Source organism: Coenobita brevimanus, chromosome 116, assembly GCF_032717465.1.
Source record: "Coenobita brevimanus isolate Jiangsu-jjx chromosome 116, ASM3271746v2, whole genome shotgun sequence".
NCBI classification, from domain to species: domain Eukaryota; kingdom Metazoa; phylum Arthropoda; class Malacostraca; order Decapoda; family Coenobitidae; genus Coenobita; species Coenobita brevimanus.
Genome location: NC_137069.1, coordinates 48,113,071 through 48,140,172, shown reverse-complemented (window position 1 = coordinate 48,140,172; position 27,102 = coordinate 48,113,071).

Below are 27,102 nucleotides of genomic sequence, written 5' to 3'. Positions count from 1 at the left end.
CCGTTACATTCAAAATAAAGCTTTGTAAGGAATGAAGAGTAAGGCAGAAGATAATGCAGGCCTTATCATCTGTCCTCTAATGAACTAGTGAAAATATTTTCAAAATGCATAGGATCAAAAAAGTACCTAATTCATGGAAAAGGTGTCTGTTTAAATTCTTTACAAAAAATGGCGATAATATAAACGTCAGAAGAACTACCATCCACTTAGCCTTCTACCTGTCGAGTACAGACCTTTCAGAAAAGTAATAAAAAATTACCTTAGTCCTACAACAAATGCAATCTGGCAATTAGAAGAAATATGAAAGAGGCCTTTATTCTTTAGTGAACTCTCTCAGACTGCTGATGGTGATGACGAAAATAATATTTAACTCTTTGCACTTCACACTGCACCTTCACAATGGCTACTATGCTGTGTTACACTTTCTTTCCTTCTTTTTTCTCGCTTCAGTACTTTTATATATAAAGAAAAAAAAAAGTCGCAAATGTTCTTCGTTGCTACAGATGCTTTCCATCAGCTTATTCAACTGACAAATAATGCACGAATCTGGTACCACTGCATTTGGGTTGTTACGGCAGACATCGTTGATCTTTAATTAACAATACAATGTTTTGGCAATATATAACCGTCCTTGAACTACTTGTACATCACCGCAGTTCTGCTCTCCTTCGTTGTCCCTTTCTCTCTCTCCTTACTCCATCTCATCTCCTCGCCAACTCTTCGTCATGCCTATACCACCATGATGAACCATAGTGCTTCCTTAAATCTATCAGCCACCATTGTTGCCACATCACCACGAGTTTACCTCTCCAGTCACGCTATAGTAACATAACAACGGCACACTTCATCACACATCACCATTACTAAACCACATCATAAACTACAGGACTCCACATTACAGTATCTCACTTTTTTGCATATGCCATTGCACTGTCACTACAGCTTCCTACTACACCTAACTATCTATCTATCTATATACCTAGGCTGCTTCCCCCATGGAAAGGGAGGTAGCCGAGACAGGACGACACACTCCCCATTTACTCATCCATTCAAACACAGTCATTCGCATCTTAGCCCCAAAGGGGAGAAGGGACAGATCCTCACCGCACCACACCACACATGGGTCAACTGCGCAATGCAATCAGTGACATCCGCTGCAGGGCCCGACAGCAGAGCTGGTTTACCCCTGCCACATCATAATAGACCCATCCCCTTACTCGCACCTGATATAATGGTGATGTCAGGTCTACACCTAACATCACCATTATATCACACCACCACCAACACCACCACCTACGAATATTGCACAATCACCACCACTCAACTGCACCACACATCACTACCATTCTGCAGCATCACACCTGTCACCACACCACATCAACACCAGCACTCCACAGCATAACATAAAAATAATATATTAAACTACCAAATTACCTCACCACACAACATACCCCTTCACGCCAGCATCATTCTCTCAGTTGAAACCATTACAGCCACTTCATACCACAAACGCAACGTATCCAAACACTCTGTCAACGCACATCTCTACTGTTCCACACCTTACCACACACTCCTTACTCCACCACATCTCATGACACACCGTTACTCACTACACATCACATGACAGAACGTTACTCTATACACCACACACCAAGTCAGTATATCACACACACACACACACACACACACACACACACACACACACACACAACATTATCACCTATCCACAACCAACTATGACTTCACCACATCACACCCCACACTTATCACATCGCCACTATCACATTGCGAACAAACCATAACTGCTACATATATTACCTACTGTACATTGCACCACACACCAACCTCATCACCATCACCACCAATTTACCACCAAACCATGACTACCACATCACACGTCACTTCATACAACTACCACACATTACGCCATACCACACACCACACACACACACACACTACTTTGGTGCAACGGAAACTGAGAGATTTCCCCGTGGACTCTCGCTCGTGGCCTTATTACCTGTTAAGTTGGTAAGTTAAGCTTAGCACTGCGCCACATGTTACTCGTGTTATTGGGATGTGTACTTAAATTACAGAGGACTACGTGCGGTGTGAAAAGGGTACATATTTGAAGACACTGGTACGAGTACTGGCGTTCTAGAGAGGAGTACATTACATTTAATACAGAAATGAGTAGAGGTACAGACATGATGCGTAAGTTATAAAGTTCGTTCGTTACAAAGAGGTTAAATATGTGATAAAAAGGACATTAAAGTGAGGAGTACTGTACATTCGTTATAGAAAGTCAATAACTGTTACAATTAATTGAGTGACAGACAGGATGCATGTTTCACAGAGAGATACACATGTTACAGATGTTAGGATATCGGTAAAGACTAGAAAGACACGCATTAACGAGAGGAATAAATCAGCTACAGAAAGGGTTTGCGGGTAAAAAAAAAAAAAAAAAAAAACGGCGTCTAACAGGTGTAGAGGAGGGTTCATGCATTACTGTATATATCTTTATATGTATCGGTCCATATCTTTATCAGTATATATATATATATATATATATATATATATATATATATATATATATATATATAAACAGACACATCTGTTACTCAGAGTTTACTGAGTGCTAGAAGCAGCACACGCTTTATAGAGAGAAGTGCATACGATATATATATATATATATATATATATATATATATATATATATATATATATATATATATATATATATATATATATATATATATATATTGTTACATAGCCTATGATTTCATCATCTTTTGCGTAATTTTAACGCACAGTATGCTGCATGTTTGATCACGAGCGTGTTCTGCCTCAGTCCCCCCCTTCTACCGTTATAGTAGAGTAAGTCGTTCTCTCTGTTATTCAAAGAGGGATTTTCAGCTTTTTGTCCCCATGGCTTCATTTGCGCGTCCTTCTTACAAGTTGTATCAAGCTCTCCTGGCCCCTATATAATGAGCTCAGTCTCTGCATCATTGCCACTTAGATCTGCTCCTCATTTTGTTCACATCTCTGTCCTCCCCTGTACAGATATTATTATTGTGAGTGCTCAAGAAATCTCCAAACATCTAGCAGCTGTGTGTAATTTGAGTATAACTGTTGTATTTTTTCTTGTGCTGTGTAGCATAGGGTTGGTTCTTAGGCCTAGTGAGGTCTTTGTGATTAATGTTGGGTTTTATGTCAGTCATTTTTGATAATAGTTTATATCTGTAATAATTTATCTGGCATTAACTGAGTATTATCTGGTATCTCATTTTATCAGGGCTGACTTAGATAAATTTACTCTTGCTAATTTCGTGTTAATAGAGGCTATTGCAGTTAACCATATATTTAACCTGTTTATTTGCCATTACATTATCCTTATGAGTCCTGAATGTTTTGTTGTTAGTTTGTGCATTAAACTTTAACTTGTAATTTTACCTAACTCTTTTGTTTTGAACCTGGAACTTTACGGGACAGTAGTGATTTTTAGCATTCTCACTTAAAGTGTACATTATCTTTCTCTGTTCCGTAACAATATATATATATATAATATTATTTGCTCGACTCTGGGCAGCCTGCTCCCAAGGCCCAGTAGTCCTCCTGCATATCCTACACCTCTACATACCACTTCGGCGCTAACACCCACCGTCCATATTGAATACATGTTAAGGCTGTCTCATACAGGACTGGTGTATTGGTATTAGCGGGGGTATTTTTACATGTCGGCGGGTCTTCTGGTAGATCGGTAAAGTCTGCTTTACATGAAATTGAAATCCTTAAACTGTTCCCTGCCTCAGAGGGGATTTGAACCTGGGTCCGGTAGAACCGCAGGCCACCTCTCTACCGACTGAGCCACCGCGTGTACCGTTCATTATATATATATATATATATATATATATATATATATATATATACCGTTCATTATATATATATATATATATATATATATATATATATATATATATATATATATATATATATATATATATCCCTCTAAGAATATAACAAATAGCCAACTTCATGATCCGTTCATTTCGAAATGCCTGGACACATTGCGTGTAAATGACTAAAGGTCATAGGCAGACGTTAATACGGACAGAGGAAGACAGTACCATAGTTGACCTGTTGCATATATGAATGACTGGCAGTAACAGTTAACTCTTGCATTAACGAGCTGGACGGAGAAGGGACGAGAAATTGATGCAGACAGCTGCTATGCGCCCGTTTCTATATAGTAGCGAAATTTGCCGATGACACGAAAATTAGAGGCACTGTAATTACGAAAGTAGTCTGAATGTATTAAAAACGACCTGGAGATATTAATAAATTGGAGAGAAAATGGGAGACGGAATTCAATGTAGATAAATGTAAGGCAATGCACTTTTGCGACGAAATTTGTAAATATGAATAACTCATAACCGATGCCCTACTGACAGAAGTAAACGACGAGAAGGATTAAATATTTATTAACAGTAACAACCTCATAAATTACAAACAGTGCACAGCAGCTGGTAATAATTCAAGAAAATCCTCGGCTCTATCGCAAGGAACTTTGATCATAAAACTCCAGATGTAATTTCTAATCTTTATTCGCCATTCGTTAGACAACATTATAATGCAATAATGGTCCCTGGAAATTGTAATGGAAGATGACAGACTCAGAAGAGTGATATGCAGTCGCAGATCCTATCGTTTCTAAAAATTTCCCTTTGGAAAGTGACTTAGGAAACTTAAATATACAGTATATATATATATATATATATATATATATATATATATATATATATATTAAAGCAATGAAGCATGGGATATCTAATATAAGTACACTGGTCCCTTGGATTTAGCGTGTTTCAAGTTAGCGATTTTCGCGTTTAGCGATAGGTTAGAATACCAATCCCGCGCATTTAGCGATTGTCTTATGCGTTTAGCGATGTGGGGCGTGAAATGTCTTGCCCTCCTGCCACCAGACTGCCTTGTTATCATTGTTGTGAGCATCTGGCGGCCTTGGGTGCTTTTTTTTTTTCTCTCACAGTGCCGAGCATGTGGAGTTTCTCGCTGAAGAGTAGATGTATAACCATACAGCACTGTATCTCTATAATGTATTGCTAATACACTGTGTTTCATTTTCAGCACTTCAAATAGGAAATCGGGGGTCAATAGGGTGACTGGGAGAATGGGCGCAGACTATCTGATATTTTTCCCATATAAAGTACACTTCGCATTTATCAGTTTTGCATTTAGCGATGGTTTCGCCAGACTAATTATATCGCTAAATGCGTGCGACCACTATATTTAAAATTCATTACAAATTTAACGATATTGGATATGATAAATTGCTTGAAATACAGAATGATACTGTGACCAGAAATATTGGAATAAATCTCAAAAGTAGGAGATAGAACATTAATATACGGGAAAAAAGTGCCTTAATATTCGCGTAGTGGAGCAATGGAAAAAGCTACCAAAAACAGTAGTTAGTGCAAACATAGGCAATGCTACGCTGTTGCAACCCTCCACTCGACCGAGCAAATACCCTCCCACCTCCCTGCGCACCTAACGAAGTGCATAACGGCCCTCACCGTACCATCTTTCTTATTAAGGTGGGCGTAAGGAGAACGCCTTGAGGAAACATAACCAGAACCCTTCATATTCCTTGCACAAGTCACATTGACATCTCTGGATTTTTTTTTTCTTCTACTTTTCAATATTTTCACAAAACTAATTAAGCCACAGCACTCTACCTATCAAAAAGGCACCAGTTCACTATAAGATACATAACTATGTGGAATTTTGTGACTCAGTAGTGATTACTTTCTGAGTTCTGGCCTGGAACTGAAATCTCTACACCCGGTCAGCCGCCCGGTCGCCCAACTCTATGGACGGACACGTATTGATCCCAGTGATAACAATACCCTCCTCTGACTGTCAGGTGGAGGGTGTAAACTTTTGTTAAAGCATAAAATTTGGCTAGACAAATATTTTGAAACTATAGGCTATAACAAACTTAGTGTTGCCTATTTCCAGGTTGAAGTGCATGCTGACGACTGTGAGACGTTTACTTAATAATAACATTTGACCATCGAGTACGCTCTTATTTTTACAGATCTGTAGAATACATAATTATTACACAATGTTTAAGTCGCTCGTCTTCTGCCTATCCAATAAATTTCCATGCTTGTCTTCCTAACAAGTGTGGTGCTTTTCCTTTCTGTGGCAGGATTAACCGAATGGTGTGGTGGGTGGGGGAGAGCCTTCTTCTTTTCTCTTTTTTTCTCTCTGACATGCTGGTTATATCTTAGTAAAAATAACCTTTCTTCAACAGATAACCTAATCTTTGGCTAACAGGCCTCCAGTTATCTTTACTTCCTATATACTCTCTCTCTCTCTCTCTCTCTCTCTCTCTCTCTCTCTCTCTCTCTCTCTCTCTCTCTCTCCTGTCAGTTAATAGCTCACTCGGTCAATCAATCATGCAGGTAATCAATTTATCGTTCCATTTATCACTGTATATTTCTCACCATGCATCGGTAAATCAGTTTAGTCGCCACCTGACCCTTCTCCCTCTTACATCCTCCCTGCCTCACTATCTATCTATCTATCTGCCTATCTGGCAATCAATATGTTTATTTATCTATCAGTATTTATATCTATATCTATCTGTAACAATCTGTCCGTCTATCTGTTTATCTATCGGTCTTTCTATCTATACAGAGAGAGAGAGAGAGAGAGAGAGAGAGAGAGAGAGAGAGAGAACGCCTGTCTGACGTGATTTGTTCTGGGTCCTCTCGAAGTTCGTCCAGGAGGCGTCTGATATCCCCGGGGGATGAATGTTAGAGTTGGGTCGTCGACCCGAATCCTGATATCATAGAATATGGATAGAAATTTGCTCATTCAATTTTCTATGGGTGAAACTCTTACAGTGAAATTAATCAGTACAAAAAAGCATGAACAACTCACGTTTATATGTCATCAAAAAGAATATTCGCATTATTGTATTCGTCAGTATTGATAATTCATATTCTCACTCGCATTTGCATATGCGAATGTTGGCAAACATACATCCGGACCGTCACTATTATTTATACCATATACTGTATACATATATATAGAGAGAGAGAGAAAGAGAGAGAGAGAGAGAGAGAGATCTTCAGTCAGGCTTTCTCCTTCATTTCCACATTAGACGATCCCATTGATGTTCCTCCGTCACTTCCCCCCTCTGACTTCCTCATGGCTGACATTAAAATTTCTTCATCTGATGTATTTTCTGCCACTACCGGCCTAAATGCTGATAAGGCACATGAGCCTGATGGGGTCCCTGCTGTTGCCCTCAAGAGCTGTGCCTCCGTCCTTACACCCTGCTTAGGTAGGCTCTTCGCCTTTGTCTATTAACTTGTACCTTTCCTTCTTGCTGGAAGTTTGCTCTCATTCAGCCTGTCCCAAACAAGGATGACCATTGCCAGTCCGCGACTGTCGCCCAGTAGCTTTAACATCCTGTGTTTCAAAGGTTTTTGAGTTTGTTCTGAAGAAAAAAAAAATAAATGAAGCTTCTTTTCCATCACAGCGTTCTTTTTTATTGTCAGTATGGGTTCCGCCAGCGACGTTCAACTGGCGATCTTCTCATTTACCTTTCAGATTCCTGGTCATCCTCCTTTCGGGACTTTGGCGAAAACTTTTCCATAGCACTTGGCATTTCATAGGCTTTTTTTTTTTTATGTGAGGAAGAAGGAACCAAAGGCAATGAGCCCGCAAAACTGTTCCCTCCAAGAGAATCTCTAATTTTCAAACCGTTTTCTGACGGTTTCTATCCTTCTCTCTGTGCCTTCATCTCTAGCATCATTTCTGGTACTTCTGTAGCTGCTGTTGTAGACGGCCACAGTTCTTCTAGAGCTGTCAATAGTGGTGTTCCTCTGGACTCTATCCTATCTCCAACACTCTTTCTTTTATTCATCGATGACCTTCTAAGCTGTACATCTAACCCTGTCCACTCACATGCTGATGGCTTCACCCTTCACCTTTCCATTCGTTTCCCGCAGTGTCCATTTCAGCAGTTACTTCAACAAACAGGGGATGAGGCTATGGCACACCTAATGTCTGACTTGACTCATATGTGATTGGGATCAAAGTACAGTAATCTTCTTTTTAGTGCATCAAAACTCAGTTTCTATATCCATCAACCCAACAAAATGTTCCATAGGAGTATTTACAAATTTTAAAAATATCTAACTCAGTTTTGCATCATCTTTAAACGTACTTAGGGTTTCAGTCTCTCGGGATTTATCTTGGGATAATCATATTACCTCTCTTGAAAAATCTTCTTCCAAGAGACTGGGTGTGCTAAATCATCTCCAAGACTTCTTTATCCCAGCACAGCTGTTGACTTATACTCGGGTTTTGTTCGCCACTGTTTAAATCAAAACTCTCATGTGTGGGAAGGCTCCCCACATACAGCTCTTCTCAGGAAGGTTGAGTTAAAGGCTTTTAGTCTCATTAACTCTCCTCTCACTGGCTCCCTTGAACCTCTGTCTCTTCGCCACACTGTTTCATTTTTATCTCTTTTCTATCGCTGCTTCAATGGTCACTCCTCCTCTGATCTGTCTGCTCGCATCCCTCCATTATTACTGCGGGTGCATAGCACCCGACTGGCAACAAACTCTCCTCCGTTTTCGGTCCATCTGTCTAATGCAGAGGTTCCCAAACTGGGGTACACATACCCTAGGGCTACATGAAGGAATTTTAAAGGGATACGCAGATGACTCCCAATTATTTTATTATTCTTTTTTTTTTTTAATCAAATATTTATGTTAGTGGTCAGTTTTTGCCAGACTTTAATAATGGTTTTAATGTCTGCTACATACCTATTTAAGTACCTCAAAAAATACTCTTACGGATAAATTTAATGTTATCCAGTGATTAGGACCATTACACGCTTGTGCTGTAACAGCGTGCAGCTTAAAGAAGGTGAGTTGGCATAACAGCATCACTGCCGCACACGTGTGTGTGGAGAGGCAACCCTACACATCGGTCTCAATCCACATTCTATTATTTATTTGTAAGCAGAATGCATCGGTTGTAGTAGTGATATTTTATGAGAAATATTACTATGCTTATTAATGTGCTGAAGAATGTACAAAACATTTTCATGTATTCGTCGAGTAGGTCGACTATGCTACGACATCTGTGCTAGGCTAGCATTTATTAAATTTTATTTTACTTTATTTTTTAGTAGTGAGGATGACATCGTCGTCGGAAATGCGTCATTATGATGAGAGTTACATCAAATATGATTTTGTTTGAATCAGTAAGGCGTGCCAGACACATCCAGTGTGTGGTGTGCTAGGAAGTTCTGAGTGTTCTTTGATGCCTAGCATTCTCAAGTGACATCTAAATGGCTGCCGTCCAACTTTAAAAGGTGTGGATTTTTTTTTTTTTTTTCAAACGTATGGAAGCTGGAGTGAAGCATGGTCGCCTTGAATCTGGACAGTTACATCAGCAGTCTCATGCAAGTCTACTTGCCTCATAGAAAGTAGCATTAAAGTCTGAGAAGGCCAAGAAACCACACACGATTGCTGAGACTCTTATTCTTCCTTGTTGCAAAGATATTGTGAGCTGCATGATAGGAGAGACTGCTACAAAAAAAAAAATAATAAGTTTTGTACCTCTATCGAACAGTACAATTCATTGAAGAATTTCTGATATGGCAAATGGAGTCAAACAGCAAGTTGTTGAGGAAATCAAAAGATCACCCATCAGTAAATTCTCATTACAGTTCGACGAGACAACAGATGTAGCTAACTGCGCACAGTTACTTATAGTTGCAAGATATGTAAATGATGGAAACTTCAAGCAAGAATTACTGTTTTACTCTTTTCCTACTCACTGGAAGGGTCAACAAGAGGAAAAAATATCTTCGAAGCGGTTACTACATTCTTTGAAGATGTAGGCCTATCCTGGACAAATATCTGTGCATGCATGACCGATGATGTGCCATCCATGCTTGGCATTTATTCAGGAATTGCTGGCAGAGTTAAAAAGGCGAATCCTGTGTAACACATTTGCATTGTTTGATTCATCGGTATGCCTTGGCATACCGAAGTTCAAAATGATGTAATCAAATGGTAAACATCAATTAGCCCAATGTTCTTAACAGTCGGATGTTTCGGTTGCTGTGCCAAGATTTTAATGCAGAACATGAAGCTCTTCTTTTCCACACCGAGGTGAGGTGGCTGTTGCGAGAAAATGTAACTGCTAGAGTTCAGTCTCTGAGAGAAGCAATATCTGTATTTTTTTTTCTCGAGATTCAAAGACACTTTCTTCAGTATTCTACAAAAAGCTCACTGATAAAAATTGGCAACTGAAACTGGCGTATCTTGGTGACATTTTTTCTCGTCACAACACACTAAATGTGTCATTACAATACCAGTCCACAACACAACTCGTTGCCATTAACAAAAGTTGAACTGTGGGACGAAAATGCCAAATTAGCAAATATTTCGTAGGTTTGAAAACTTGGCTACAGCTCTTGATAATGAAACAGATCATACTGACCGCAGTAAGTTTGTTCAGCGTCGCTTGTCTTCCTTGTGTAAGGAATAATTTAGGTCTTATCTCCCAGAATTACAAGAGAACAATGCAAAGCTTAAATATACACCCTTCACTGTAAATGTGCACTCACTCCCAGAAGTTGTGCAGGAAGAATTCATAGACACGTGAATGAATCATCTTTTCAGGATGCTTATGAGACTTTACCACTGACTAAGTTTTAGTCACAAATGAGCCAAAAATATCCCCTACTTGCCAATATGGTTATATATTTCAAAACTTCTAACATTTCCAATAACATATCTTTGTGAGCAGGGTTCATCTGCTTTGTGCATTATTATCAACAAACTTTGAACAAGGCTATGTGTTGAGGATGACCTCAGGTTGGCAGCATCTGAAACATTATGCTTAACTGAAACCCTGGCAATGAAAATGCAGACACATCCTTCACATTAAGCTTCCTGTTATGTAGTTAGAAAAGAAAGTGTCAGAGTTATGAAGAGATATTTTAAAAGTATAGCTCTGAATTTCTCTTCACTTTCAAATTAAAAATAATACAATATGAAAAGCAATTCATGGAATGCTTTATTTTTTTTAAATTTATTCGCAAATTACTTTCTTAATATTATCTCGATCTCAACACCAAATACTTTGTTATTGTAAAGCACAGTTGAGAGCTTAACTTCCATGTTGCATATATCAGATCACATTACTGGTTTGTATTTAAATGCTTCTGAATAGTATTTTTTTATTCTAATTATAGCTTTAAGTTTTTCTTTACTTTCAAATTGTAATATTTATTCTGTCTATCTATCTATCTATCTATTGCCAGACGCCTTAATCCCATACGGGGTGGCCACAAACAAATCGCCTCCACGTAGCCCTGTCCCCCGCCATTCCACTGCCCTCCTCCCAACTCACACTCCCCTCTCCCATATACCTCTCCACTCCATCCTTTCATCTCATCCTTGGCCTCCCGCTCCCTCTCTACCCCTCCACCTCACTCACATACACTCTCCTCGTCAGTCTCTCACTCGCCATTCTCTCCATGCGTCCAAACCACCTCAGTGTGTTTCTCCTAACGCTTCCTGTCACATCCACACCACAACGCTTCTTTACATCCTTATTTGTAAGTCTATCTTTCCATGTGACTCCACAGGCTCCTCTCAGATAACTCATTTCCACTGCTCTCACTCTTGACTTGTGTCCCTCCAACAACGTTCGAGCTTCACTTCCATACGTTAGAGTTGGTATCACAATACTGTCGTGTAGTAACTTTTCACTTCCATGCTAACTTCCCTGTTTCTTATCACTGCCTTCAAGGAATCAGCAACCTTTCTTCCTTGTTGTACCCTTTGAAGCACTTCACCTTCCAAACTTCCATCATTACTCGTCACACTACTCAAGTACATAAACGTGCTCACGTTTTCAAATATTCAATTTGTCAAATTATTTTTAAATAAACGTGAAATCCTCATAAGTTTGTTTCCTATTATCTCTGTTGCTACACAGCTCTCTTCGTACATCTACACATATCTGTCTTCAGCATACTTATTTTTGCAACGATGTTCTTTGTAAGTAAGAGATACGATAAGAAAGACGACATAGATCCACAGACTCAGTGTTACCGAACATTAGATATATATACCTTAGCTTATCCCCCTTCAAAGTACTTGCCTTCTACATCCACTCACTTACTTCAGTTTTAGTGCCATTGATGGAAGAATCACTGGAACCCCTCTTTCTTAAAGTTCTTCAAGATGCTTGTTGCTTCAGAATGAATATCTCTGATCTTGTCTAAATGATGTCATCACGAGCTCCAGATTACAGAACAACGAGAAGCTGCAAGGCCCTAAGGTAAGTGAAAAAGGTGAATGTAGGAATAATTGAATATTCTTTTTAGGCAAAAACTTAAGTGCAACATGTGCTAAGTAACTAGCCACATTGTCATGGTGAAGCGGACAATCACTATTCCATTTCCCACATTGTTTATCACTTACCGCCTCACACAATTGTTTCAAGACACTAAAAAGGTGGATAACAGCTGTAGCCTATAATCGAGGAATAAAAGTCTCTGTGCACCATTCCTTCCATGACAAAAATAAATAAATAAATAAATAAATAAGTAGTGAGCAACATAGCTTCTGCCTGTTATCTCGAATGAGGACAAGTTTGAGGTTTCAGTGACAAAGGTGTCTTCCACTGGGATCTCTGTCTCTTAGCCTCTGGGTCACATCTATAAACCTAAATGGTATCCCCTGTTATAGCTTTGGATAATAACGTCATATAGCTGCAGATTTTTCACGAAAAACGGTGGAACAAAAATCACACGAAATTTATTTGGTCGCCGGTCAGGAAGTAACATTTTCCCGAACGCTGTGAAAAATTGGTGCTGGTAGGGACACATTATCTAAACATTGTCCTTGCTATATTGCGCTGGTGCGTAATATTGTATTTCCTTGTAATATATGGCAATTATATGAATGGCGAATATGTGACAAGTAACGCTCTATAACACTGACAGTCCATTACACGGTAGTTAGAACATATTCAGTACATTTTAATCATAGTCTCTCTCTCTCTCTCTCTCTCTCTCTCTCTCTCTCTCTCTCTCTCTCTTCTTTTTAAGCCACTCTAAGAGAAGGAGGAGGAGGAGGAGGAGGAGAAGGCGGTGGTTCACATTTCACCCGTCTCGGTAAATGTGTCCCTCAGGCTGCAGTTTAATTTCTGTGGGCAATATCGTGGTAATGAAGTTGGTCTTTAATCTGCGAGGGGCGAATTCAAGTCATTTTCGTGCGCGTTTTCGCGGGGAGAAAATGAGAGGTCTTAAGACATTCTCAATCTCACGTGACCACTCACAGCCGAATAAAATGGCTAGACGCTGGCTGGAATAGATCCTAGAGTTGTACCGGCCATGAGAGGGTTATGGCAAAATTATTAACAGCCAGGATCCAATTACTCACTCAGATGAATGAAGTTATGATCGTGAGAGAATTAACAACTCCAAAAAATGAAGTTGTGTTGTGAGGGTTATCTTGTGGTGTATTCCGTCGAAATTCTTTTCCCAGTTCTTCCACTATTTCCTTCTTTTTCTTTGGCCAGCTATATGATATTCTTCCTTGTACTTTATTTTATTCATTATTGACTTCTTGTAGTCCGTATTCAGCAATTATCATCCTCCACCGTTTTTCTTCTCCCTTCTATTCATTCTTTCATTTCATTTACCTAACCTTTTCTTTTCCATCAGTTCTTCTTTCATCCTTGTCATTCAGTATTCTGTTTTGTGATCAACATTTTATATCCTCAGCTTTAGTACGTTTATCTCTCATGGTCCTTATCCCTACTTTCCATCTCTTCCGTCTTCGATTTCTTTCTGCTAACCTTCCATGCCTTATATCTTCCGTGCCCCTCTCTCCAATTTTAATCTCTTTTTCATACCCTTCTTCCAACCATAGATTTATCCTTCCCTTCCATCTTGTTAATCTATTATATATTCATTCATTTCCTCTTCATATTTATATATTCTTCACTCCATCTACTGTACTCATAATTCCTCTGCTTTACTCTACCATCCTTTTCCCCTTCTTTCAGATCCGTCATTCACCTTCCAGCCTTTCTTCTTAACTTTCTTCCACCCTTCTTTCATCTGGTCTTCATTGTCTCCCCTTCCATCTAGTCCTCTGTTTGTTAGCCCTGTTATCAGTTTTTCTTGTTTTTTTTTTCTCCTGTTATCCATCCGTTTTATATGTAATTTCTGATTTTGATTCACTTATTTCAACCACCACCATTTCTATCACCCCTTCTCCGTACCCTCTTCCCTCCTTCACCTTCCCCTATTCACTCTTCTCCACCCCACAACTTGCCACGAGTGAGCAAGAAGTACTCCCTTCCCCTTCCCTCCTCCCCCTTTTTTTTTTTTTCCAGGGAGCGAAGGAGAAGGAGGAGGCTGAGTCTAACAAGTACTAGTGCCTTGTAAACAGGAGGATCCGGGAGAGTTACAGAAAACGGTTTTAGGGCTACTAAGGTACTGTTATAGTAATCTTTATGGGCTGTGTGTGGTGTTTTTTGCATTTGCTGTGAGCCTCTTGCCGTGGAGTGGGACTAACATTTTGGCTGTTCACATTTATTTTTTTTTCATTCACCCCTCTTATTCAATCCGTCGGTTCTGTATTTACACTTTTTCATCCTCCACATTTTTTAACTTTCTATATCCTCATCCTACATACATCCGTCCATCATTCCACCCCTCTACCCTCTTCTTCCACGCATCCCCCTTTCCCCCCCACCCCTCCTTTTCTCCATCCTACTTCCATCCTTCCTTCGTTCCATCTTATCCTCTCCACCAGTCGTTTCCTCCCTTTCCATATTCCATTCATCTTTCCATTCCCCATCTTTAAACTAATTTTCCATATACTGTATGTTCTTCATCCTTTCTATATCTCATCATGCCCTTCCATTTCTTACCCCATCCTCTTAACTGTGCCCTCCAGTGATCTTTTTCCGTCGCCTACTCATCTGTTTTGTGCTTCATCTCTTGTGTGACGTAACTCATCATTTCGCATTCACCACCCTTGCTAGTTTTCTTCTCCCCGTCTTCCATACTTTCTTACCTCATTCCATTCTCGTTTCCCTCTCCATCCATCGACTCTTCCTTCCTCCTCTCACTCACTTTCCTGCTTCGTCCTTCATCATATTCCAGGATTTCTACTCACAGTCTTCCCTCCTTTCTATTTAAAATTAATTTGCCTCTTCTTGTAAGTTCTCCCTCTTTATCTTCCATCCCAGTTTCTCCACATTTCTCTAGCCATAGTTCCCCCCCCCCCCATAGGTTTCCTTCCCAGTCATATATTATTCGTTCCTACACACATTTTATTCATACATGCCCCATCTCCTCTACCTTTAATATTATTCACCTCTTTACTTTGTCCATCCTTTACGTATTCATTCTCTCTACCCTACATCTTTCTTCACTCTGTTCTCTTAGTCTTGCTTACTATCTTTTATCCTCATTTATCCCTTATTTACAGTATTGTCCCTCTTCCATACTTCCCTCTCTTCATCCTCCAACCATTTTTACTTTTTCCTTTCCTCCAAGCTTTTCCTTCTATCGGTGTTTCCTTCTTTCTCTGTCATAAATCATTGTTTCTCACACTGTTCGAATTTATGCGTGCACTTTAACAATAGCTCACCCCTTTACTTCCTCCAATTATTTTATCATAAATTCTCCTGAACATGCATCAACCCTTTCCATCCGCCCTTCCCATTCTCTATCCATCCTTCCTTCGTCCCACCATCCTAGCTTTGCCGTCCATCGAACTCTTTCTTTCTCTCTCTCTCTCTCTCTCTCGTTTTTTTTTTTTTTTTTTTCCAGTTGGGTCACCGATTTGTTTCGTTCCATCACATCTGGCACTGACCCTTTGCTGTCCTCTCTTCTCATTTTCCTTCCATGACTCCTCCCTGCTTCATTCTCTTTCCGTCCACTGAATCTTCTTCCTACATTTGGTTACTTATTGAGCAATATTCTCGTTCGCCTCGGAAATTTCTTATTACCTCCCCCAAACCGATTTATTTTGCCTGTTACTCTTTAATTTTTCCTTGTATATTCCTGATCCAACTTTGTCGATATCGGATAGGTGCATATAGCATGCGATAGGATATCCAGATATAATATGCAGAAAGAGATTAGCTAAGGCAGAAGTGCCATAAAACCTTCTACGATCAGGAAAAATATTGGCCATGGTCTCTTCCTTCAGCTAAAACAACGACCGAGTCTCAGTTTTTGCCTGTGGACACAGCCCTTGCCTTGCAACATTCCTGAAGTGTACCTCAGCACCATATATATATATATATATATATATATATATTGTTACGGAACAGAGAAAGATAATGTACACTTTAAGTGAGAATACTAAAAATCACTACTGTCCCGTAAAGTTCCAGGTTCAAAACAAAAGAGTTAGGTAAAATTACAAGCTAAAGTTTAATGCTCAAACTAACAACAAAACATTCAGGACTCATAAGGATAATGTAATGGCAAAAACAGGTTAAACATATGGTTAACTGCAATAGCCTCTATTAACACGAAATTAGCAAGAGTAAATTTACCTATTTATGTTACGGAACAGAGAAAGATAATGTACACTTTAAGTGAGAATACTAAAAATCACTACTGTCCCGTAAAGTTCCAGGTTCAAAACAAGAGACTTAGGTAAAATTACAAGCTAAAGTTTAATGCTCAAACTAACAACAAAACATTCAGGACTCATAAAGATAATGTAATGGCAAAAACAGGTTAAACATATGGTTAACTGCAATAGCCTCTATTAACACGAAATTAGCAAGAATAAATTTACCTAAGTCAGCCCTGATAAAATGAAAATACACTGGGTAATGCTCAGTTAATGCAAGATAAATTATTACAGATACAAAATAATATTAAAACTGGCTGACAAAATGAATCCCACACAAATTACAAAAAAATCCTCACTAGGCCTACAAATCAACACCTTATGCTATACAGTACAAGGAAAAAATGCAATAACAGTTATACTCAAATTACACAGCTGCTAGATGGTTGGAGACTTCCGGAGCACTCACAACAATAACTGTACAGGGGAGGACAGAGATGTGAACAAAATGAGGAGTAGATCTAATAGGCAATGATGCAGAGACTGAGCTCATTATATAGGGGCCAGCAGAGCTTGATACAACTTGTAAGAAGGACGCGCAAATGAAGCCATGGGGACAAAGAGTTGACAATCCCGCTCTGAACAACACAAAGAACGACTTTACTATAACGGTAGAAGGGGGGGACTGAGGCAGAACACGCTCGTGATCAAACATGCAGCATACTGTGCGTTAAAATTACACAAAGGATGATGAAATCATAGGCTATGTAACACCTCCCAACAAAGAAAAAGAAATTTACAAAGTAAATTTCTTATTACTCTAAAACAATCTGTCTAAAGTTTAGATAAGCAATCTGCAATAACATTTTCTTTCCCCTTGACATGTTGTATGTCTAATGAATATTCCTGAAGAAGTAGACTCCATCTTGTCAATCTCTGATTTTTATCTTTAAACTTACTAAGGAATTTCAGTGGGTTATGATCGGTATAAATGACTATGGGGTCAAAACCAGAACACAAATAAAATGAAAAATACTGTAAACCCAAAATCAAGGCCAAAAGCTCTTTCTCAATAGTGGAGTAGTTCTTTTGAGGTGGAGTGAACTTCTTACTGTAATAAGATACAGGGTGTTCAATACCCTGATCATCCTCTTGCAGCAAAACAGCCCCAGCTCCTGTATCACTTGCATCAACAGCCATCTTAAAAGGCTTAGCAAAATTTGGAGTAGCGAGCACTGGCTGACTTAATAGAATAGCTTTAAGTCTGCTGAAAGAGGATTCACAGTTATCGGTCCAGACAAATTTAACTCCCTTTTTCAGTAGGTCTGTAAGTGGTGATACAAGAATTGAAAAGTTAAGAACAAATCTCCTGTAATAACCTACCATTCCCAAAAATCTCTGTAGCTCTTTCCTACTTTTAGGTCTGGGAAGATCACTTATAACCTGAACCTTAGCTCCTGGTGGTGCAACATGTCCATCACCAATTACGTACCCAAGGTACTGAACTTTAGCTTGACCAAACTCACACTTTGATAAATTAGCTACAAGATTAGCCTGAACCAAACGCTCAAGAAATTTACTGACATGGCATAGGTGATCTTTGCAGTTGTCACTGAAGATTAATACATCATCAATATAAACAACACACCCTGCCAAACCCTCTGTTACAACATTCATGAGCTTCTGAAATGTGGCTGGTGCATTCTTCATACCATATGGCATTACGGAACATGCAAAAGTCTTTCCTAGTGTTACAAAACATGAGATCTCCCTAGCACGTTCAGTCATAGGTACTTGCCAGTATCCCTTTAACAAATCAAACTTACTTATGTACCTAGCCTTTCCGATCTTCTCTATGCAATCTTCCACACGAGGGAGAGGGTAAGTGTCTGTTTTAGTTATCTGATTAACACGTCTGTAGTCGATGCAAAGCCGCTGTGACCCACCTGGCTTAGGGACTAGAGTGACAGGAGAACTCCACTCGCTCTGACAGGGCTCAATCATCTTGTGGTCCAACAGGTAGCCAAGCTCCTTCTGGATGAGAGGAACTTTCACTGGGTTCACACGGTAAGGAGGCAGTTTAATTGGCTTTGCGTCTCCAACATCGACATCATGCATCAACACAGTGGTTCTTCCTGGAGTGGCATGGAAAACTTGCGGGTACTCCTGCAGTAATGCCGAAAACTCCTGCCTTTCCTCGGGAGGTAGATGAGAAAGCTTAGTCTGGAGATCATTCATGATATCAGGATTCTTCCCCAAACTATCACTCAGGCTCATGCTGCATGGGAGAGCTTCACTTGCAGACTCGGGTGGAACAGCTACAGTGCAGACTGGATTATTTTCGTCCCGCCTGTGATATAACTTTAGCATGTTGATGTGACATAGTTGCTTGTTCTTTCTACGATCTGGTGTGGCGATGACATAGTTGACATCACTGAGTTTCTTCTCCACGAAATAAGGACCACTAAACTTGGCTTGAAGAGGTTGCCCATGAACTGGTAGCAGAATCAAAACCTGATCTCCTGGCTGAAAGTGGCGTAACCTGCACTTCTTATCGTACCAAGTCTTCATCTTCTGAGCAGCTCCTAAATTCTCTCTCGCCAGCTGTAAAGCAGTGGACAGCCGTTCTTTGAACTTCATCACATACTCCAGCAGGTTGACGTCATCTTCCTCCGACAGCCAGCATTCCTTGAGTAGCTTAAGGGGTCCTCTTACTTCATGGCCAAACAGTAGTTCAAAGGGTGAGAAGCCCAGTGATTCATTTGGAGATTCTCTTGCGGCAAATAGAACGAATGGAAGACCTTTATCCCAGTCTTTCTGATGTTCCAAACAGTATTTCTTGAGCATCGATTTGAGTGTTTGATGATATCTCTCCAACGCTCCTTGGGTCTGGGGATGGTAAGCTGAAGGCGTGATCTGGGTGATGCCCAACTCTTTCAGAGACTGCTTGAAAACATTCGACATGAAATTACTTCCCCGGTCTGACTGTACCTCCTTGGGCAGACCAAACTTAGTGAAGAACCTTAGCATTTCCTTAACCACGTTCTTTGCTGAGATATTTCTAAGTGGAATGGCTTCAGGATAACGAGTAGCCATATCAATCAGGGTCAACACATAAGAATATCCTGAAGAAGACTTAGGAAGAGGGCCCAAAATATCCACCAACACACGGGTGAAAGGCGCCTCAAAAGGAGGAATGGGAACTAGAGGTGCAACCTTTTCGGTCTGATTACACTTCCCCACAACTTGACAGGTGTGACAAGACTTACAATACCAGGAAACATCCCTGAAGATACCTGGCCAGTAGAAGTGTTTCAAAATGCGTGCCACAGTCTTCCTCACTCCAAGGTGTCCTGCCAAACTGGAATCATGAGCCACTCTAATGATATCCTGCCTACAAACACGAGGGATGACAACTTGATGTACAACCTCCCAATCACAGTCGGCTGATGCTGTTGGGGGTCTCCACTTCCTCATAAGTACTCCTGACTTTATATAATAACAAGTAGAAGCACCGGCTGACTCTTCTTCACTGTAAGCAGAGTTAGCTAGACCTTTCAACTCAGGGTCAGCAACCTGCAACTCAACCAACTCTTGATGAGACAAATTATCAACACTACGGGGTACTGCCTCATCTGGTGAGTGGTCCAAATTAGCAAGAAAAGTGTCAGCTAGGATAACATCATCATCATCATTATCCCCTAAATCACCAGTAACTTTAGACTTAGCCCTAGTGACAGCACATGCAGGGAACACATCAGGGACATCACAATCCTGGGTCGCAGCCACTGGCTCACTGGACAACTGAGGAGCTGGACACACTTGACTTCCACCAATATCATTTCCAAGTAAGAAAGTTACACCTGACATTGGGAGTGTCTCAACCAACCCAACCATAACGGAACCATTAACAAAACCAGACTCTAAATTCACTCTGCACAGAGGGACAGAGAAGTAATTATTCCCTACACCTTGTAAGATTACAGTTTCATCAGAGGAATTAACATTAGAGCCTAGAACACTGGTCAGCATAAGGGATTGGCAAGCACCTGTATCACGATATATTTTAACTGATTTCCTGTCATTACTGTCCAGAGGACTGACAAAACCATCAGACAGGAAATTAGCACATGAACTCTTGAGAGTGTCACCCACGTTACTGCTCAAAAGAGGAGCTCCATCATGAGAATTTAAGTTACCCCTCAAAGCAGGTTCAGTTAACTCAGTTAAAGAATTCTGGGAACTCTCAAGGGTGGACACTAGACCAATTGACTGAATATTTAAAGACTCCTTTTTGTTCACATCACGCTGTCTCCTGAAACATTTCTCCGTAGTATGACCAAGCTTCCTACAATAGATATATTTACTTTTCTGAAATCTAGAGGTGAAGCTGGTATTTACTTCCTGAGAAACATCATCTTTATTCTCTTTCCTGTTGCCTGTATTCTGAGTAGAGGCAACGTACTTACTCTCAGCTTTCCCTTTTTCTTTAGAATATCTCTTGTGAGTGAGAACATATTCATCAGCTAAAACTGCAGCATCAGGCAAATTATCTATTCTTTTCTCATCAAGATATAGGCTTACATCTTTTTTAATGCACCTTTTGAAGTCCTCCAGCAAAATCATCTGCTTAAATTTACCAAAATCAGAATCCACATTCTTAGAATTTAACCACTGCTCTAACAGATCTTCTTTGATTTTTGCATACTCAACATGGGATTGCTTATCTTGCTTGTAAGTTGTCCTAAATTTTACTCTATAAGCTTCAGGAACAAGCTCATAGGCCTTAAGAATCAAGCTCTTAACTACATCATAATTATCAGATTGATCCTGAGGCAAAGATGCATAAGTTACTTGAGCTTTACCGGTGAGAACAGTTTGAAGGAGTACTGGCCAATACTTTTTGGGCCAATTAAAACCTGTAGCTACCCTCTCAAACAACTGAAAATACTTTGTTAAATCAGATTCATTAAAAGGAGGGACAAGTTTAACATTTTTAGCCACATCAAAATCATCAGAGCTAGATGATCCAGTTCCACCTTGTTTCATGCGATACTCATGGTCTGCCTGAATCCTAGCAGTTTCAACTTGTGCCTCAGCCTCCTTAGCTTTTGCCTGAAATTCAGCCTCCTTAGCCAGTGCTTGAAATTCAGCTTCCTTCACACGAGCCTCCTGCAGGGCTAGCTGTAACTTAGCTAATTCAATCTGCGTTCGCTCATTTGGAGGAGTTACATTAAACAAGGTTTCATTAATCATGTCAACAATTTGATCTTTAGAATGATGAGAGCGAACAGCAATTCCCAATTGTTGAGCAACAAGCTTAAGTTCATTCTTTGTTCTGTTTTCTGCATCCAACACTGTTTGCACATTTGACAAAAAATCTTTGGCTCCATCAAGTGTAGTAATAGTAGACATCATGAATAAGTAACAGTCACAAAATATCAAGCAATATCCTTATGATAATATCCTGAATATCCTGATAAGAGGTCGCCAAATTTATGTTACGGAGCAGAGAAAGATAATGTACACTTTAAGTGAGAATACTAAAAATCACTACTGTCCCGTAAAGTTCCAGGTTCAAAACAAGAGACTTAGGTAAAATTACAAGCTAAAGTTTAATGCTCAAACTAACAACAAAACATTCAGGACTCATAAAGATAATGTAATGGCAAAAACAGGTTAAACATATGGTTAACTGCAATAGCCTCTATTAACACGAAATTAGCAAGAGTAAATTTACCTAAGTCAGCCTTGATAAAATGAAAATACACTGGGTAATTCTCAGTTAATGCAAGATAAATTATTATAGATACAATATAATATTAAAACTGGCTGACAAAATGAATCCCACACAAATTACAAAAAAATCCTCACTAGGCCTACAAATCAACACCTTATGCTATACAGTACAAGGAAAAAATGCAATAACAGTTATACTCAAATTACACAGCTGCTAGATGGTTGGAGACTTCCGGAGCATTCACAACAATAACTGTACAGGGTAGGACAGAGATGTGAACAAAATGAGGAGTAGATCTAAGTGGCAATGATGCAGAGACTGAGCTCATTATATAGGGGCCAGCAGAGCTTGATACAACTTGTAAGAAGGACGCGCAAATGAAGCCATGGGGACAAAGAGTTGACAATCCCGCTCTGAACAACACAAAGAACGACTTACTCTACTATAACGGTAGAAGGGGGGGACTGAGGCAGAACACGCTCGTGATCAAACATGCAGCATACTGTGCGTTAAAATTATACAAAGGATGATGAAATCATAGGCTATGTAACAACTTATATATATATATATATATATATATATATATATATATATATATATATATATATATATAAAATTTAATCGTAGTTTCTCTGCCTAATTTCTGCTCAACACCTGTCAGTCTCATCTCCCACTTCTGGCTGACGTTCTTGCCTGTTTTTTTCTTCTTGATGTACAGTAGTGTTTGCATTAAGTCGGGGTAAGTCCAGTGCGTGTCAAACAATACGAAAAAAGGCAATAAAACGCAATGTGATGGCGCGAAGTTGTCGGGATATGCGACATACAAAAATATATGTTTGTGCGTTTTGTCATATCATCACGAGAAGGGCGATAGATAAAGACCTAATTCTTTTTGCATTAGGTCAGGGTACGTCTACGGAGTGTCAGAAAAACACCAAAAATTTTGTCATCGCGTGTGACGCGATAGGGTGTAATTGTCGGAAACTGCAACTCGGTAAACTATGCAAAAATGATTTTTTCGACTTTCTGGTCAGAATTGTTCACTGTGGGCTCAGTAAGGATATGGAAATAATAAAAATGGTATTTGCAAATGATGTGTGAAGGAAGGGCTATTAGGGGAGACGGTGGCTGAATCGGTAGAGAGGCGACCTGCAGTCCTAATGGACCCAGGATCGAATCCCGGCTGGGGCAGGGAACAGTTTAAGGATCTGAATTTCCTAAAAGCAGACTTTCCTGATCTACTAGATGACCCACCGACATGTCATAAAAATACCTCCTCTCATACCAATACATCAGTCCTGTATGAGACAGCCCTAACATGTATTCAATATGGACGGTGGGTGTTAGCGCCGAAATGGTGATATATGGAGGTGTAGGAGGACTACTGAGCCTTGGGATAGGTTACTGCCCCCGAGAAATAGGCCCTGAAGCCTTTGCCCAGAGTCGGACACGTAAAAAAAAAAAAAAAAAAAGTTCGTCCTGCAAATATTTGCAAATACAGTATCTTTGTTTCTATACCGTTATTGAGTCCACAGTGACCAATTCTGACCAATAATTCGAAAAAAAAAACACGTGTTTTCTTGTTTCGAGATTTCCGACAATTTTGCATCATCGAGTCGCGTGCTATCGCCAAGATTTTTGCTTGGTATTTTTCTGACGCTCCATGGATTTACCGCAACCTAATGCAAAAAGAATTAGATCGATACCTATTACCACTCTCGTGAAAGAGGTGAACAAAGGCACAGACAACCACATGTATATACATTGCGTGGCTTTATTATTTACTAGTGCATGTCCATTTGCCGTACTAACCAACGTATTTTCAATGATTAAATGTTTGGAATTATCTTTATCTTGGTTTCCATGCCATTACTGAGCCCATAATAAACAATTTTGACCCAAAACTTGGAACGATGATTTTCACACATTTTTGCGTGTCGTGATTTTCCGACATTATCGCGCCGTAACGTTACGCACGACTGCAATTTTTTTGGTCCTTGTTTGACACTCCCTGGACTTACCCCGACCCAATGCAGAGTTAGATAGATATCTATTACGGTTCTCGTAAATGAAATGAACAAACGCACAGGCAGACATGAACACAACTTGGCTTCGTAATTTATTATCTACTGTATCTATCTATCTATCTGTCTATCTATCTATATCTATCTATCTATCTATCTATATATGTGTGTGTGTGTGTGTGTGTGTGTGTGTGTGTGTGTGTTTGTGTGTGTGTGTGTGTGTGTGTGTGTGTGTGTGTGTGTGTGTGTGTGTATACTCCCAGGGTGGATGGAAAACTGATGATAGGGAAAGCTGAAGCTCCCGTTTCATGAGCCCTCAGGACTAGTTCCTGACCATCACCCAATGCTGAAGTTTTTCAGTGTTTCAGTAACACAGAGAGTAGGCCAGCATGCTCTCCAGTACAAGTTTCTCTAACTGTCAACACCAATCTACATGCACAGTACACACTTCATGTCTTTTACAAAATTTAAGGAAAAAATGACACACAATAAACAGGCCTCGGAGTCCCCAGGGGGACGGGATCATAAAAGCCCCCATCCGCCCCTCTCCCGGTGACGACTCAGTGAGATGCCTGGAACCACCGTCTGACTCACATCTTCTTCATTTCTGCAACATTTTAGGCCTATCTTCTAACTTTCCCTCTGTCGAACACCATCTCTGCTCCTCTAAACCTTACCTACTCTTCCTGACAGAGACTCAGGTGTCTGAGGCAACTGACAGCATACCCTTTTCTGTTTCCTCTTACGTTCTCTATATTCATTTCAAAGCCAAAGGTGGCTGTTTTGCATATGTATGCAACGACTTATCTTACTCTCGTGTTTCTGAACTTGATTCTTCTGAATTCTCTACTCTCTGGATTCGGCTTGCCTGTCATACTCTGTCTAAATATATTTTGCGCTGTTTACATATCTTCTAATCCTACTGACTATGAAAAATTCTTCGAACATCTTACTTCTATGATGGAACACATTCTATCCATTTCTCCCTTCTCTGATATCTCCATTCTAGATTTCAGTGTTCACCACCAACTTTGGTTCTCCTCTCATTTCACTGATCCACGTGGTGAACAAGCCTAGATCTTTTCTATCCTTAATGACCAAGGGCAGCTTGCACAGCACCATACCGGTTTCCATGACTGCCTTGGAGAGAGCTCCAACATATATGACCTCTTCCATACAACTAATCATTCTGCTTACACTGTTAATCTTTCCTCTCAGTTGGGCTCCTTCGATCACAACCTTATTATCTTGACTTGTCCTACTGCTCCGGTACGGCCTATGAACCCCCCAAAGAAACGTTGACTGTGGCACTTTGGAACTGCAGGTTGGGAGGCCCTCAGGCAGTACTTCTTTGATTTTCCCTGGAATTATTATTGCTTCAATGGCCGGGAGCCATCTGAGTGTGCTTTGCACAATACGGAAGTTATTCTCTCAGGCATGGAAGCATACATTCCCTTTTCATATCCTTTGACTAATGCAAAAAAGCCTTGGTTTAATCACGCTTGTTCTAATGCTGTCCACAACAAGGAGAGGGCCTATAAAAGGTACCAGAGCCAACCCATCCCGAATCGCATCTTGTTTATGTTTTCTGCCTGGAATCGTGCTAAGTCTGCTCTTCCCTCTGCTACAAATAATTTCATCTGTACTATATGCTCTCAACTCTCCAACTCGAATTCTTCCCACTCCTTCTGGGACCTTGCCTAAAACCTTTCTAACAACTTTACCTGATCATCCTTCCATCCTCTTTCCTACTCTTATGGTTTTGTAGCAATTTCTTCTACTGATAGAACAGATCCCTTTGCTCAGACTTTCTCCTCCAATTCCACCTTAGACAATTTCGGTGCTGTTCCTCCATCACTTCCCCCCCTCTGACTTCTTCAGCTGATATATTTTCTGAAATCACTGGCCTCAATACTAACAAGGCATTTGGGCCTGATGTAGTCCTTCCTGTTGTCCTCAAGAACTGTGCTTCTGTCCCTACACCCTGCCTAGGTAAACTCTTATTCCTTTGTCTGTCAGCTTGTACCTATCCTTCTTGCTGGAAGTTTGCTCTCATTCAGCCAGTCCCAAAGAAGGGTGACCTTTCCCAACCCTGTAACTATCGTCCAATTCCTTTAACATCTTGTGTCTCAAGAGTTTTCGAGTCAATTCTTAACAGAAAAATTTTAAAGCATCTTTCCTACCACAACCTTCTTTCTGATCATCAGTATGGGTTCCATCAGGGACGCTCCAATGGCGATCTGCTCACATACTTTTCAGACTCCTGGTCATCCTCCTTTCGGGACTTTGGCAAAAGCTTTGCCATTGCTCTTGACATCTTGAAAGCTTTCGATCGAGTGTGGCATAAATCTTTAATTTCCAAACTGCCCTCTTACGGTTTCCATCCTTCTATCTGTGCCTTCACCTATTGCTTCCTTTCCAGTCATTCTACAGCCGCTGTTGTAGACGGCCATCGTTCTTCTCCTAGATCTATCAACACTGGTTTTCCTCAGGGCTCTGTCCTATCACCAGCTCTCTTCCTTTTATCCATCAATGACCTTCTATGCTGTACATCTAACCCTATCCACTCGTACACTGGTGATTCCACCCTCGACCTTTCCATTCGGTTCTCGCATCGTCCATCTCAGCAGTTACTTCAACAAACAAGGGATGAGGCTAT